At 38.0% G+C, this 15,170-nt stretch overlaps 1 protein-coding gene across 4 annotated transcripts in view; it reads left to right on the forward strand.

The window, feature by feature from the left end:
- The window catches only part of LOC124256030 (tyrosine-protein phosphatase non-receptor type 4-like), a 124,817-nt gene that overhangs the window by 21,101 nt on the left and 88,546 nt on the right, over nt 1-15,170 (forward strand). Inside the window, exon 1 of one of the 4 annotated variants that reach the window (XM_046689954.1) lies at nt 5,556-5,805. The exons of the other annotated variants lie outside the window; for them this stretch is intronic. The gene's annotated coding sequence lies outside the window, so the exon portion shown is untranslated. Of the gene's footprint in view, nt 1-5,555; nt 5,806-15,170 lie in introns of those variants that run through there. 4 annotated transcript variants of the gene reach the window in all.

Genomic DNA, 15,170 nt, shown 5'->3' on the forward strand with positions numbered 1-15,170 from the left:
TCACAATATAGCTTCAAAATGCAATATTTTGAGACAAAGGATAAAATATATATATAATATATATACTTTGTTAACTATAGTGACCATTGAATTGTGACATAAATGAAACATAATATATATTGCAATGTTAGGAGACATACTTTGCATATTCAATAATATACTTGTTGGCACGTGTAAATTCTAAAGGGCAGACATTGTGTCTTTGTGAGTGCCCCATGAACTGACACATTTTCATCTTTGTACATAGGTTGATTCGTGAAATCTCAACATTGTAAGGTGAAGACAGTATATACAGTACAACCAGAAATTATTGAGAATTTAAAGATTGTAATTTTAAAAAATGTTTTCACTCATTACTCACATATTAAATGTGAATATTAGCAGAACATAACTCCAGATTCAAAGACAGGTGAACAGTAAGTATTTTGTCAAGTCACCATGGGCAGCAATGCAGACTTCAATGCGGCAGGGCATACTACTGATCACAGAAGTTAGAAAGTTGTGGTGCATGCTGCCCCAATATCGGACCACCTCTTCTTTCATTTCAGCAATATTTGTCAGATTTTTCTTATTGACACTTTCCTTCATAAGTCCCCAAACATTTTCTATTGGATTGAGGTCAGGGCTATAGCTTGGCCAATCTAATAATGTCATATTTTGGGTCCGAAACCAGACCTGTGAATGCTTTGAACGATGTTTTGGGTCGTTGTCCTGCTGGAAAATCCAAGACTGTCCATAGAACACGTGAGCAGATGGAAGTAAATGTCCCTCAAGAATATCTGTGTACCTCTCACTGTTCATATTCCCTTCAAATACACAGAGGGGCGTTGCCCCTAACACAGATATGCCACCCCACATGTTAAATTTCGGACTGTACTTGGGGCGCTGATACAAAGGTTTTTCAGTTTGTTTGGTCCAGAATTTCAGTGTATTAGGAAACAGTCACACAGAACTTTCATCTGAGAAAGTCACATTGTCCAAGTTAAATGTCATCTGCTAGCAAGTCAACAAAGGGGGATAACTCTTCACAAACTAATGAAAAAGGATTAACAGAGTTGTCTCTCTTGAATGAAACCAAGCACCTCATATCTGGTCAAGGTTGTTTATACTAGAAATCCAATTAAACATATTCCTAAAATTTTCCATAATTTCTGGTCATACTATATATTCAATAATCAAAGGGAGTAAATACACATGATACAATTCAAATGATGTTTTTACAAGTCTGTTTCAGCTTAAATATTACTGATGGATATGCATACAGAAATTTTGTATTTTGCAAACTGCAGCGCATGAACAGCAGTAAACCATAGAAAAGCAAAGACTACTATGAACTGCAGCTCAGTGCTGTCAGCATGAATAGCTGTGTCTCCATGCAGTATCTGGATATGAACTGCAGCTCGGTGCTGTCTGCATGAATAGCTGTGTCTCCATGCAGTATCTGGATATGAACTGCAGCTCAGTGCTGTCAGCATGAATAGCTGTGTCTCCATGCAGTATCTGGATATGAACTGCAGCTCGGTGCTGTCAGCATGAATAGCTGTGTCACCATGCAGTATCTGAGTATGAACTGCAGCTCAGTGCTGTCAGCATAAATAGCTGTGTCACCATGCAGTATCTGGGTATGAACAGCAGTTCCGTGCTGTCAGCATGAATAGCTGTGTCACCATGCAGTATCTGGGTATGAACTGCAGCTTGGTACTGTCAGCATGAATAGCTGTGTCACCATGCAGTATCTGGGTATGAACTGCAGCTCGGTGCTGTCAGCATGTATAGCTGTGTCATCATGCAGTATGTGGGTATGAACTGGAGCTCAATGCTGTCAGCATGAATAGCTGTGTCTCCATGCAGTATCTGAGTATGAACTGCGGTATCTGGGTATAAACTAGCTCTGTGCTGTCAGTAGTAATGACTGTATCACCATGCAGTATCTGGGTATAAACTGGCTCTGTGCTGTCAGTAGTAATGACTGCATCACCATGCAGTATCTGGGTGTAACCTAGCTCCGTGCTGTCAGTAGTAATGACTGCATCACAGTCTCTAGGTGTAAACTGGCTCTGTGCTGTCAGTAGTAATGACTGCATCACCATGCAGTATCTGGGTGTAAACTGGCTCTGTGCTGTCAGTAGTAATGACTGCATCACCATGCAGTATCTGGGTGTAAACTGGCTCTGTGCTGTCAGTAGTAATGACTGCATCACCGTCTCTGGGTGTAAACTAGCTCCGTGCTGTCAGTAGTAACGACTGCATCACCGTCTCTGGGTGTAAACTAGCTCCGTGCTGTCAGTAGTAATGACTGCATCATCGTCTCTAGGTGTAAACTGGCTCTGTGCTGTCAATAGGAATGACTGCATCACCATGCAGTATCTGGGTGTAAACTGGCTCTGTGCTGTCAGTAGGAATGACTGCATCTGCATGCAGTATCTGGGTGTAAACTAGCTCCGTGCTGTCAGTAGTAATGACTGCATCACCGTCTCTGGGTGTAAACTGGCTCTGTGCTGTGAGTAGTAATGACTGCATCACCGTCTCTAGGTGTAACCTAGGTCTGTGCTGTCAGTAGTAATGACTGCATCATCATGCAGTATCTGGGTGTAAACTGGCCCTGTGCTGTCAGTAGTAATGACTGCATCAGCATGCAGTATCCGGGTGTAAACTGGCTCTGTGCTGTCAGTAGTAATGACTGCATCACCGTCTCTAGGTGTAACCTAGCTCTGTGCTGTCAGTAGTAATGACTGCATCATCATGCAGTATCTGGGTGTAAACTGGCCCTGTGCTGTCAGTAGTAATGACTGCATCAGCATGCAGTATCCGGGTGTAAACTGGCTCTGTGCTGTCAGTAGTAATGACTGCATCACTGTCTGTGGTTGTAAACTGGCTCTGTGCTGTCAACACTAATGCCTGCTTCTCCATACATTAACTTGGTAATGTCTGATTCACACTCGTCAACTTTTGTATGAAAGCATCCAAGTGGTTAAATATAGAAGTATTGACTGATGTTTAATCTAATTTCTGGTTGGGGGAAGAAAATATAAACCAGCGTTTGGTGGTGGAGGCTCTTTTGCTAGTAGGGTAACTCTTGTTTTTGCTGCTTGGTGAAGTATGAACGTTTTGCTTGTTTCAGAGCTGTGATGAATGAATTCACAAGACATTTGCCATCTATTTTTCTATTCTTAGCTCACCTGACTGTCAAGTAAAGTTAGCTTATGTTGTGGCCTGATTTTTCAAGTGTTATTGCATTTTTGACAACACCTGTGAAACTACAAGGCATATGAAGCTAAATGTTTGCATGAAGGACCTTATCAATGACAACTCAATGAATAACCCAAAGGATCTTTATGTAATTCCACTACAGCAGACATATTTTGATACCCATCTATAACTATTAATTTGCCATCTGTTTTCTTAAAATATATTGAAATCATCTTTGTAGCTAATAGCGGGATATAACATGTATGTATATTTTTAATTTCATAGACCGTTTAAAAATATGATAAGATTTCTGATGAGAATTGTCAAAACATGTTTTAGATGTATTCTTATGAGTATTCCTTCTCCTGATCAACCAGCATTGTACATGAATCTTGCACATGTAGTCTGTATACTGCTGGTACAGGGGTGTTTGATCAAGAATGGCTTAATGGTTTAATTTCCTTTTGTATTGATCATGGAGCCAGAACTAGCTATGTATCAGTGCTCTATCCACACCCACAACATTTACAGGGAAGATGGGGATTATGTTGTGGATGGGAAGATAGTACATTAGCCTGAAGTGGGGTACAGTGATCAGATAAACATATCACCAGCCAGTGGTATTGATGGAAACATTGGATGGCTAATAACGTCAGTAGAGCTGTAGATTGATTAACACCGGGTTTACTGACCTGATATTACATTATAGCCCATGCTGATCTAGACATCAATAGTACTCACTGGCCCTGTTCATTCTCAACCCTATTCTCACTTAACTAAATTAAAATGGAAATGACAGATTTTGAATATTTTATTAAGTATATTTTAACATGTTAACTTTTGCTGATTGCAGCATTTCCAAAATGTAGAAAAGAAATCTTTATATAATAACCATATTTGTAAAGATCATAAAAACATCAGCGTAAAATATTTTGAATTGCTTGGTAGATATGAGATTCTAAGCTTTATGACACTCAGGTTATTGTATTATTAATTATTCTTGTTTTATGTTTTGATGGAATAATTTCATACAAATGATCCTCTTATGAAAATCATTTATTGTAAAACATTGAAATGGTGACATGCAACAATATTCAATGGGTTTAATTGAGGAAACAGGTGTGAAATCATCTCCTGTCATGCAACTACAAACAGCAGCTGATCCAGGGTTAAAGTTGTTGGTTATTGTTGAAGGTGTAATGAGTCACTCAGTGTGTAGTAGTGTAATATGGGTATGTGTGTGTCATGGCAACGGCCAAGCTTCAGGAGAAACTTTACATTTTGCTCAATTCCATTTAACAGATTGAGAAACTTGAATCCTGGTTGTAGTTTGTGAAATGATGAGGTGTTGAAACATTCTAGGTTATAATCTGTGAGGATCACAACTGTTAAGGGTGAGTCCCAAGATAAAACACTATGAAATAAGAAAATGAAATACTATGCATGTTCATTGTCTGACACCAATTATAGATGGTGTGATTTGTTAAGTCAACATTTACTGATTGTACATGTACTGACAAAGAAAGTGATGGTCAGAATGAAAATGTACGGGTGTTATCAGAAGAGAAATGTAAATGTGGTAAAACAGCAGATACATTCTCACGGAATATTATTGTTGTGCTGCCATAAAGTCGTTAGTCACTATGACCTACTGCTGCTTATTAATTCTTGCATGCCACTTTATACATGAACCACTTTAAGATTTCTGTTGAAGTACTCTATAAAAGTCACAGTAAATTCACAATCCTTCCAACTTCAGTCTTTGTTGAAGAATGTACTTGGTTCAGTGAAGCTGCATGAAATATTTCATATTTTGACAACATTGACTGAAGTTCAGTATCAAAATACTGATATTTTATGAGAAAATATTCCACCAATCATTTGATGGTGTTATCAAGAGTTCCTCAATCCTATTGAAGTGATGTAAGAAGATTTACTGGTGGTTATGAAGGTGACAGGGAAGTCCAGTCCAAATCCAGAACTTGCTTCGATGGCTGAAAATACTCATGCTGGAACTCATTTAGTTATTTTTGAATCCTAATGTGTATTTGCTAATGATGTTGCTATGAAGCTGTGAAAATCATTAAAATGTTTGGCATCTGTGAACTTACACATTCAGTGATGTTGATTCCACCACAATGAGAAATATAACAAGGATGGATACCCTGTAAATGGTGAAGTGGCTTAAGTCCAACTACATAATTTTATGTTTGTCTGCCCAATCAGATCCCAAGCAAGTCTAGGCCAAAGGATGCGGCAGTGTTTATAAGTGCCTGTTACTGCACTCAGGCAGCACTGCCTTGACTGGCTGCCAAATCATTTTGAGCCAATGTGTTAGGAAGTTACGTTGGAGATATTGAGATACGGGAGTGGGTGGTGGTGTTCATCTTTTACATGGGCCAGCAATAGCAGCCTCTGCAGCAACTTGTAGCAACCCCATGTGTGAAGTCAGGTTACTTGTCACAGTTAGTTCTGTGTTCTTGTTGTGACTGGCATTTGTTGATGTTCAGAGAACGTTGCTCTCAGTCCTCCTTCCATCCCTCGGTTCCAGTCCTCCTCAAGGTGCCCTCTTTCTTTTTCGGATTACTGCATTCCTGAAAAAAACATCAAAATGAGGTAAGCAACACCTACATGTAGGTTAATTAGTTTTCCAGAAGTTTCACAACCTCATTCATGGAAACTGGCTTGAAGGAGAGTAATATGTCTAAGCGTTTTGAAGTTTCCCATTATGAATAGAACATATCAACATTAGAAATGTTAAAAACAATACTTGATAAAGCGTTTATTAAAGAACGTTTTCCTTTGTGAAACAGAAATCATAATGTGTGGGTTGAGTATCTTTGAAAGTTGATTGTTTGCTTGAAGAAGTAATAACTTTGTGTGGTGAACTTGCAGAAACAGCTACTCTGTTGATGAAAGAAACACTTATGTCTTAATTCTTCTGAAAACCATCCTTACTTTTTGAATATGAAATGGTTTTCATCACTTCCATAGGAAGTAATAAATGTTATGGGAAGATTCTAAGGCTGTGCTTCAAACCATACATGATACTTTATCATAACAAATTCCAGTGTAAATTCCATCCCCATATTACATAAGATAACAAGGTGGTAATCTTATACACCAGCATCTGTTGTTGTCACATGCCTTCATGAAATGAAACATGAAACAAATGTTGCTTGCAGTTTAAGCTTCTTAATTTTGAAAATTGCCCAAAAATAATAGGCTGAAATATTGTTTGTCCTGTGAATGCAGAAGTTACTTATGCAGGCAAGAGAGGAGTATGGTCATGATTTTGATCTGCAAGGAGCTTGTTTAAGTTATCTGTAAACTGATCAACAAAGTGAAAACCTGTGGTCCAGATTGAGAGTTGTGTACCCAGACCAAGAATAATGGTGGCTGACCCTGTGCTGCATGGTGGCTTCAGGTGGCTTCATGGTAGCCAGTAACGAGGGTTATTACTTGTTCTCTCTTGTGTACATGATTATCATCTCCGGAATGTTTGCACTCAGGTGGAAGGAATTGGTTTCCTGGACTCTGATCCAATCACATATTGTAGCAGTACCTGCTAAAATTTTGAAGTTAGTTTGTCCATGTTCTGAGTTGTGATAAGAAGCAATTCCTCTGTAAATGGAAATGTGTGAAAAGAGCAGATATAATGTGCTTTTTATGGGACCAGAACTGTCAAATGAGATCTGTGTTACAAGGGAAATTATTATGTGGCTGTAAGTGTTCAAGAAATTATGTGGTTATCAATTGAATTGAGCTTTCATGTAAGCTGCGTTTCATTTGTCAGTCTGGCATGATTCGTATATATGTGAGCTTTTGCAGTTTCCTGGATCTCTTTTTAGGAGGCCTGTGATACTAATAAAATGAATGAGGCAGACTAGCCCCCAAACATGATCAATGGTCAATTTCATTGGATAGTTTATAGTTCAATTTGTTTGTGCATTGACAGTTTTGTCAGGCAGTTAAAATTTTTTGCATTTCTTATTTAAATTTGTGTTTGAGACATTCACATTTGAATTTTGCCCCTTCTTATAAACACATTTTCTTTAACCAGATTTAATCCTCATTTTAGAATATTGTAAATAAGGATTAAAGGTTGTCATGAGCTTGTTTACAAATACTTCAGGAAATGTCTAGTTTGCACAGACCACATTATTTGTTCACAGATGAGCTGCTTTAGTGTTGATGTATCATCAGTATTGGTTTGACCAGAGGAGGGGAGTTCTTCAGTAACTAGACAACTCAGGCAATTGTACTTTGCACGGCTTTTGTGTTAATATTGTCAGAAACTATGTTTAGAAAAATCAATTACATTATGGAAATGATAAGGTCAGTGGTTCCTGTTCTTTTGTTTATAGTCACTTATTTTACTGACATGGATAGAGTAAGGTGAAATACACAGGTAACCCGGAATGGGGACAAGCCACTGTGCATGTTACATGTTTTTGACCCATAGTCACATAAAAGAAACCTCGGCAGCTCCAAATTACATACTTTTAATGTAAGGGCTGTGACAAGTAAACCCTGTCTTTCATTCTTAATTTGAAACTCTGGTGATGAGTGTTATAATTTTGTCAATGACTGAACCAGTTCAGGGATTAAACACTGCATACAAATGATATAGATCCCCAGAAATATATTGCATGTTCTCAATGAGAGAGGTGAATATTGGCCCTGCCAGATTTGTGATGTTATCTGTTTGTCCTGAGCCTTGAGATGCTCCACCAAGAACGGTCTGTAGGGGCATTGATCTGCTGTATGTTATAGGATCACACACTCTGCAAGCTAGGGCATTGTCCAGGGCGATGGACCCAAGGACTGGGGAATTACTTTGACGGATTGAGTGGACATTAGGTGTTTGGCTGCAGTCAAGGAAGCTGATCCACTCTGCTGTCACTGAACAGTTGCCAGATTGCTGAAAGTCTGCATGTTACGTTTTATAGATTGACAGCCAGGATGATCTCAGTTATGTTCTTTGAAAGAAGATTTAAATGAAAATGACACTGTCTCAATAAACAAGATTACTTCTGAGTTCAGAAAGGAGTTTGTATGGGTAAACCATGCAATCGTGTCCAATCATATTATTATTGCCTGCTGAATAACTTCATACTTCTTCAGTATACATTATTGTATTGGGTTCAGGATCACAAATGATTTTGTACATATTCAATTTCCTTCAAGTATATTTGGCTGTGGAAGATATTAGAGGTGAGACAGATGGGAAGGTTGCGTGTAGCTTCAGAAGAGTTTTTCCAGAGGATGTTGCTGCCTAGCTGCAGGTGCTGAAGTCGGTCTGTGTTTTGATCGATACCACTGACCAGTCTTTGACCAGCTGCTGACCACCAGGATGAGGATGTGTACTTTGGTAATTGCTTTGATTTGCCAGCCACCATGGCATTCTGTCTGCATGCACAACTACTAGTACTACTGAACTAGGGAAGAATGAAATACTTAGTAGCACTTTGACAAACTGACAATCTTTTCTGATTTTCTCTGTTATGTTCAAGCTCGATTCAAAATTACAGCACAGATATTGTTGTGAATTATTTGCCCTAGCTTGTCCTACATTATGCTGATCTTCTGATGAGATGCTCACTGGCAGCTGTGTCACTGTCATTAGCAAGTGAATTGTGATGCATTTAACCACTGTAGCCTGAACATTGTGTAATAGGATGTACAGGTTGAAGGCTAGCATTTCACAGCTATCACATCTAATTAATTCTGAGTCATGCTTCATGCATGGGATAAACTTGTTACAATCTAAATTCTGTCAGAGGTTTGGACACCAACATTACATAGGGCTTGAGTTAAACCTTTCTTTAATAGTTTTATCCAACAAGTTTCAAACACTTTCATCTTATACACAGAATTGCAGGAATTGTAAAGTCATTAAATGGTACTGAGCGTTGAGTTCACAATGAGGATTTGTCAGCTTGTTCAATGAAGAGGATGTTGTGGGATGGGGGGTTAAATTAAGAATCTTGAATTGATCACCACGATGCATTGGATTTCTTGTGAATTATTTTTATGGTAAGAAATGCACTGTTGGGAATAATCAGTGATATAAAATTGACTCTATGTAGTAATAATTCATCTTTTTTTCAAGACCTTTGACTGGTGATCTGTTCAACTAAAACACAAAGAGAATTCCATAATTCCCTGAGAATGCATGTTGAATACCATTCAAAACAATGATTTGTATAGCAATTACAGATTTGTTTTACTCCTTTTGTAAGCGTTAGTTTTCCTTACCATGACACTAAGCGATAATCCAGTCTTGCTGCACAATGACAACACAGAATCGTTGGATTTTAAAATCTTTGATGATTATTTTGGTTAACCATGATCAGAGAATTGTGACACAGGAGGTGAGGTGAAAGTACCAATTGTGCAAATACATATGGTAAATAATGATATACATCGAGAGACATATTGTTTTTGGTCGAGTTTCAGTCGGAGTTGGCATTGGTGTTCCCATTGTTTCCCGGAACATAACTCTAAAACTACTTCAACAATCTTCACCAAATTTGGTACACTGCCTCTCCATATCATGTAGATGTGCCTTTTGGCGGTTTGAGGTTTTTTTTCAATTTTTTTTTCTTTTCTGTTTCCATGGCAACAATTTGGACTTTGTCTTTTTGAAGGGTAAAGTTCGTTTCCGGAGCAAAATTATGAAACTATTTTACCTATCTTCACCAAATTTGGTATACTGCCTCTCCATAGCATGTAGATGTGCCTTTTTGGGGTTTAACTTTTCTTTCATTTTTTTTTTCTGTTTCAATGCAACAAATTTGGGTAGGGTTTGTATTCAGAGCTTAACTCTAAAACCACTTCACCCATCTTCACTGAATTTTGTATACTTAATACCAGTACCAATTATTAGTAAGCTTAAAGCATCAACCATATACATATACATGTACTACTATGAAACAGATGTATCTTCATACTTAGAGATTTTGAAATTAAAGGAATCAAATGAATTGTTTGAGGTCTCAACGTTGAATTCTGGGAAGGGGGAGACATCTGTTTTTACGAGTAAAAACACTTCCTAGTTTAATTTGAGCTCCCTTAATTACTTACGACCTGACTGCATGGTGAGTTGCAGGATATCGGTAGTAATTCCTGGTTTGATGTATTGATTGTTGCTGTATGACTGTGACACTGAGTTGTTGCTTTCATCTGGTCAGGAGAAGTATGACTGCAAAAATGGCAGGGGTGGGTATGTAGAAGAGAACTAACGGCATTTGTGCAGCCTCAATCATTGAGTTGCTCCATTAGATATTGGGCATTGAGTACTGAGGAAATTGAACAACTATTATCACATGGAAAACCTTCAGCTGATTAATCACCAGACACGTCTTCCACTATGGTACTGAATAATTATGAAGTCTTAATGTGGAGTTTTTGTCAACTGTAGTTAGGCAGAAAGTTAATGTAATAAATGATCACTGGATTGTCTGGTCCAGACTCGATTATTTACAGACCGCCGCCATATAGCTGGAATATTGCTGAGTGCGGCGTAAAACTAAACTCACTCACTCACTAATGTAATAAATGTGAAGATTCTAAGTAAGATTGTACATGGTATTGTAGATTTGTGTGATCTTCTAAAACGTACTTTGAGACTGATGTGGTAGGGAGTTTAGTGAGTGTACAATTACTTGAAAAAGAAGGCGGCAAGTTCAGGAAAGTATCCATTAGCAACGGAAGGCTTCATCAACTTCTCAGCACAGTTACTGATGACAAATCAAAAGCACACAGGCTTTTGTGTCGTGGTTGAAGAAATTTCTAAGTATTATTGAGGATTGGGTTTTTTTTGTATTTGATCTCATAGCTAAATAATTGATTAACTGTCATCATGTGCATACTTTTTGTATATGAGACAAATAGGAAACTGGGGAAGGGGAGGGAGATAAGCCGATCTCATAGATAAGCTGAGGTCCTAACTGACCCTTAGAATCAGTATCAACATGGTATGTTCTGTAGATAAGCCGGACCATTATCCGAAGCGATACAATGTCTTTTTCTTTCCACCTAAAAAATAAGTTCAAAGAAAGTGTAACCTGTCGATAAGCTGACCCCCTTCTACAGATTGCTCTTTTTTTGTCTCAAAATTTGGCTTATCTATGATCATATACGGTAAATGAAATTTATTAATGAATGAGCCAACATTATGTGTAATATTTTTTCCTCTCTCTAAGTTACATCATTATACATGTTATGAGTATATAATAACAATAATAACACTGTAAGATGAAATAGAATTCTCATGTTGCTGTAAGTTCTTTTAAGTGGTAACTTCCCTGTTGACGGTTGCGTGCTGTCTTGGATCTCCTTATCACCACATCTTGTTGTTATGGACCAACCAAGCAACTGTTCCCTGTGGAATAAAAATGGTGCAAAAATGGAAAGCGTGAGAAATGATTCCCTTTTATAAAAGGATGACTGATTTTGGTAAATTAAAATAAAAGTCATTGAGACTCAAAATGAAACAAAGTAATCAATAGCTGGAGAGTTATTCAAGGCTCCGTCTGGTAAAATTGGGTTTTAAGATGCACAAAACGTCAATCTAAAGTGAAATCATAGCAGTGTGAAAAGAAAATCAATTTGTATTTGTGTTTGGTTTGATAAATGGCACATGAATCAAAGCTCAGAGTACTTCATCACAGCCAATGGGAACACCATCACAAAAACCTATTGAGAGCCAAATGTGAATTGATTTCGTAAATTTCCAGGCCAAAGTTGTACTAAGTCTCAATCAAAGAGTGCAGCATCGATTTACAAATTACATGATGTGTGATGATGCACATTGCTGCAACTGGCTGCATTTTCTAGCCTTCAGCATTGCAAGCTGAAGGTTTACAGCGTAAGCCATTATGCTTTCCACAACAAAGCAGCTTTTCATTATTTGAATCCACCTTCCTACTTGCAGTGTAGCTGACTGACTGGGTGGGTGGGTGGGTGGGTGTGTAAATCTCTTCCTTATCAGAACATGCATTGGGCTTTATTGGTGAGCTGTTCAAGAGAGATTATTGGTCATGTTAGGCTGTCACAGGAATATGAGGAACATTGTATTGACTCTGATGTGGAAATATTTGAAACAATGCCTCATCAGAAGCATTGGAATAAAACTGCAAGAGTAAGAGTTGTTTCGTTCCAATGATGTAACAGTTAATTAACATGGCTGAATCGTGTTCAAGAGGAGATGTGAGTAACATTTTGGTTTTTTGACCTCTTTACAAGTGACGTTCATGTCCATGACATGGGCAGAGAGATGGTGATTGTTGCCGGTTTTATGATATGAGCTCATTTCTCTTGAAACCGAGAGTTTTCCCCTGAGCATCATTTCTTGGCATAATTTATGATTCATGCATGCCATATTTGACCACATTGACACAGAATATTGAAGCCCAGGACAAAAAGTGTTGCTAAACTCTCATGGGAATTTACAATGTGAGGATTCTAGATGATATTTAATTTCATTAGCTCAACCAGCATGGCACATATATAAAAAACTTGATATTTGAAGTCATTTTTTACTTAGTGTACTAATAATTTCTGATGACTTTGCATATACATTTTTATGTACGTAAATTCTTGTATTTTTCATTAAGATATTTTGTTTAATTTTGAAATGAAAGTAGTATTATAATAGATTTGATTGTATTGAGGAGTTTTTGAAATAGCAGTGCAGCATAGATGACACTGAATATGCACAATATGGCTGATCTATGCTGATTTATGTTACACTGGATCAGTGATAGACTCAATATGGTTTTAAAAATAGCAGCTCACACAGGCATGCACTTTTCTGTGTCAGCATAATTTTACACCTGTTGATACCTGTACTTCAGATGCTATCTTTTAACAGAATGATATGATCCACAATGATGAATGGCAAATATCATTTGGATGATGTATGTGTGAATGAAAGGGAAGGTTTGGTGCAAACCAGCAGTTTTCTCCTTGCAAGTCCCAGATTTCATGTGTACTTCAGGAAGCACAAACATAAATGGATAAATTGGACATGTGCTGTGATGAGACAGATGATGGGTGGTAAATGTGCTGGAGGAATTACATGGTACAGTGACTTGTGTAGTCCTCCCTCCCTCCCTCTTGCCTACAGCATCTCTTTGGGGGGCTGCTGCTACTGTAACTACTGCCTCTGCTTCTCCTTAACCGGCTTCAGTAACATCGGAAAATTTCCTGGCTCCCCTCTCTAATTTAGTCTTTAGTCGCATGACATGCAACGCAAGCCTCTGACTTAAGTCACGGACGAAATGGATCAGAGACGAGACCCATTATGCACAATAGGCATAAAACCTGGCTCTTTGTTTCAGAGGGTTTAAGCAGACATTAATGGCTTGTTAGGGGACTTGAACCATGCAGATCACTGGGGCCCACTACTGTAATGTCACAGAAGCACATTATGGGACAGCTTTACTTTGTATAATGTGCAGAAATTCCTATGATTTGTCAACTGCTTAATGTTTTGAATGTCTTGTCTGAATTTGAATGGTAAATTGCAAGAATGCTTTCTGAAGATGTCAGTGCTGGGACAGTAACCACTGGAAACAGCACTGTGTGTCATTGTGTGGATTATTGTTGTGACAAATGTGGTCATTATTCATGTATAACTGGTATATCACTGAATCTATGGATGAATCTTACAATGGATGTAAAAACAGAATTTCACTTTTTGATCTGAGAACTTGACTTTAAATTACCAAGGAATTCTTATGGTCATTTGATTATTTGTAATGACATGTGAAGAACTTTATTTGGGTTGAAGTAAGGCTTAATATGCATTGTATGTACTTTATTATGCAATTCTGCCTTCTCCACTTCCCCAAATAGCTTCCAAATGAATCTAGGTAATAACTGCATGCCTGTGTATTATGTTGAGTGTGGTGTTGTGTCCTTGAGCAGATTGAGTGTTGATAGGCTCTGATTCCAGGCACGTTTCCACCTGTCCATACATCACACCACAACCCTGCCAACTTGTACACAACACAGATTACACACCACATCCTGTAGGAGATCTGTAGTCAGGAAAATATTAATATGACAAAGATTCTTCATCCTTCACACCAATTTGTTAGTTCTTCTTTGCTTTTTAGTTTGTGTGTCACTTTGCTCCTGTGTAAGCTTAGGAAACTTGGAGCAGTAAAGAAAATCTCACTGTACTAGCTTGGATATTCTGCACAAACAGTTTGGTCATTATCATTGGTGGAGGTTATTAAGAAGTGAAAGAAAAGCTGTTGATATGGATCAAATGATTCCAGTTGAAGCATTTGCAGGAAATAAAAAGCAACAGGACAGTCAAGGATGTAATAATTTTCTGAACATAAATTAAGGATAGGTAAATAATATAAACAATAACTTTAACTTGCCCAAAGATACCAAAGGTATCTTTTTGAAGTAAGATACAAATTCTGACAGTTTTTTTTCAATGAACTTTATGTTATTATATGGTCAGAGAGTATGCTTGATTAAGAAAATAACGTGTCCTATAAATACAGGCACCATTGTAATTCAGTAAGGACATTTGCTAAATGAGAGAAGTCTCCTGTCTGCATGTGAACATGTAGGGTGATGGACGTGAGCCTGCAGAGACCAGCAGCCATGGGAAGAGGTTCATTTTGAACAGGACATTACGTAACTCTCTGTGTACCCCATGCATCACAATGGTGTAACAACAGCCACAAGCAGTCATCTCTACAACTTGACTCTGTCCAGCAAAAACAATAAGCCTGGGAGAGTCCCACCATCATTTCCGGCAGTTTGACTTGCAGTACACAGTTGTTGTGATAGCTTGCTTACATGTGTCCCCCCCATTAAAGTTTCCCATGTTGTTTCACTGGGACCAGTGTACCATTGCTTCATAAAATGTGCAGTTTTATCATTTAATGCATTATCATGTAGTGGGTATGAATATGAAAATATATATCCACCAGGTTTTTGTGATTTTT

The sequence above is a fragment of the Haliotis rubra genome, unplaced genomic scaffold, assembly GCF_003918875.1.
Source record: "Haliotis rubra isolate DU_JTF1 unplaced genomic scaffold, ASM391887v1 Scf615, whole genome shotgun sequence".
In the NCBI taxonomy this organism is placed as follows: Eukaryota; Metazoa; Mollusca; class Gastropoda; order Lepetellida; family Haliotidae; genus Haliotis; species Haliotis rubra.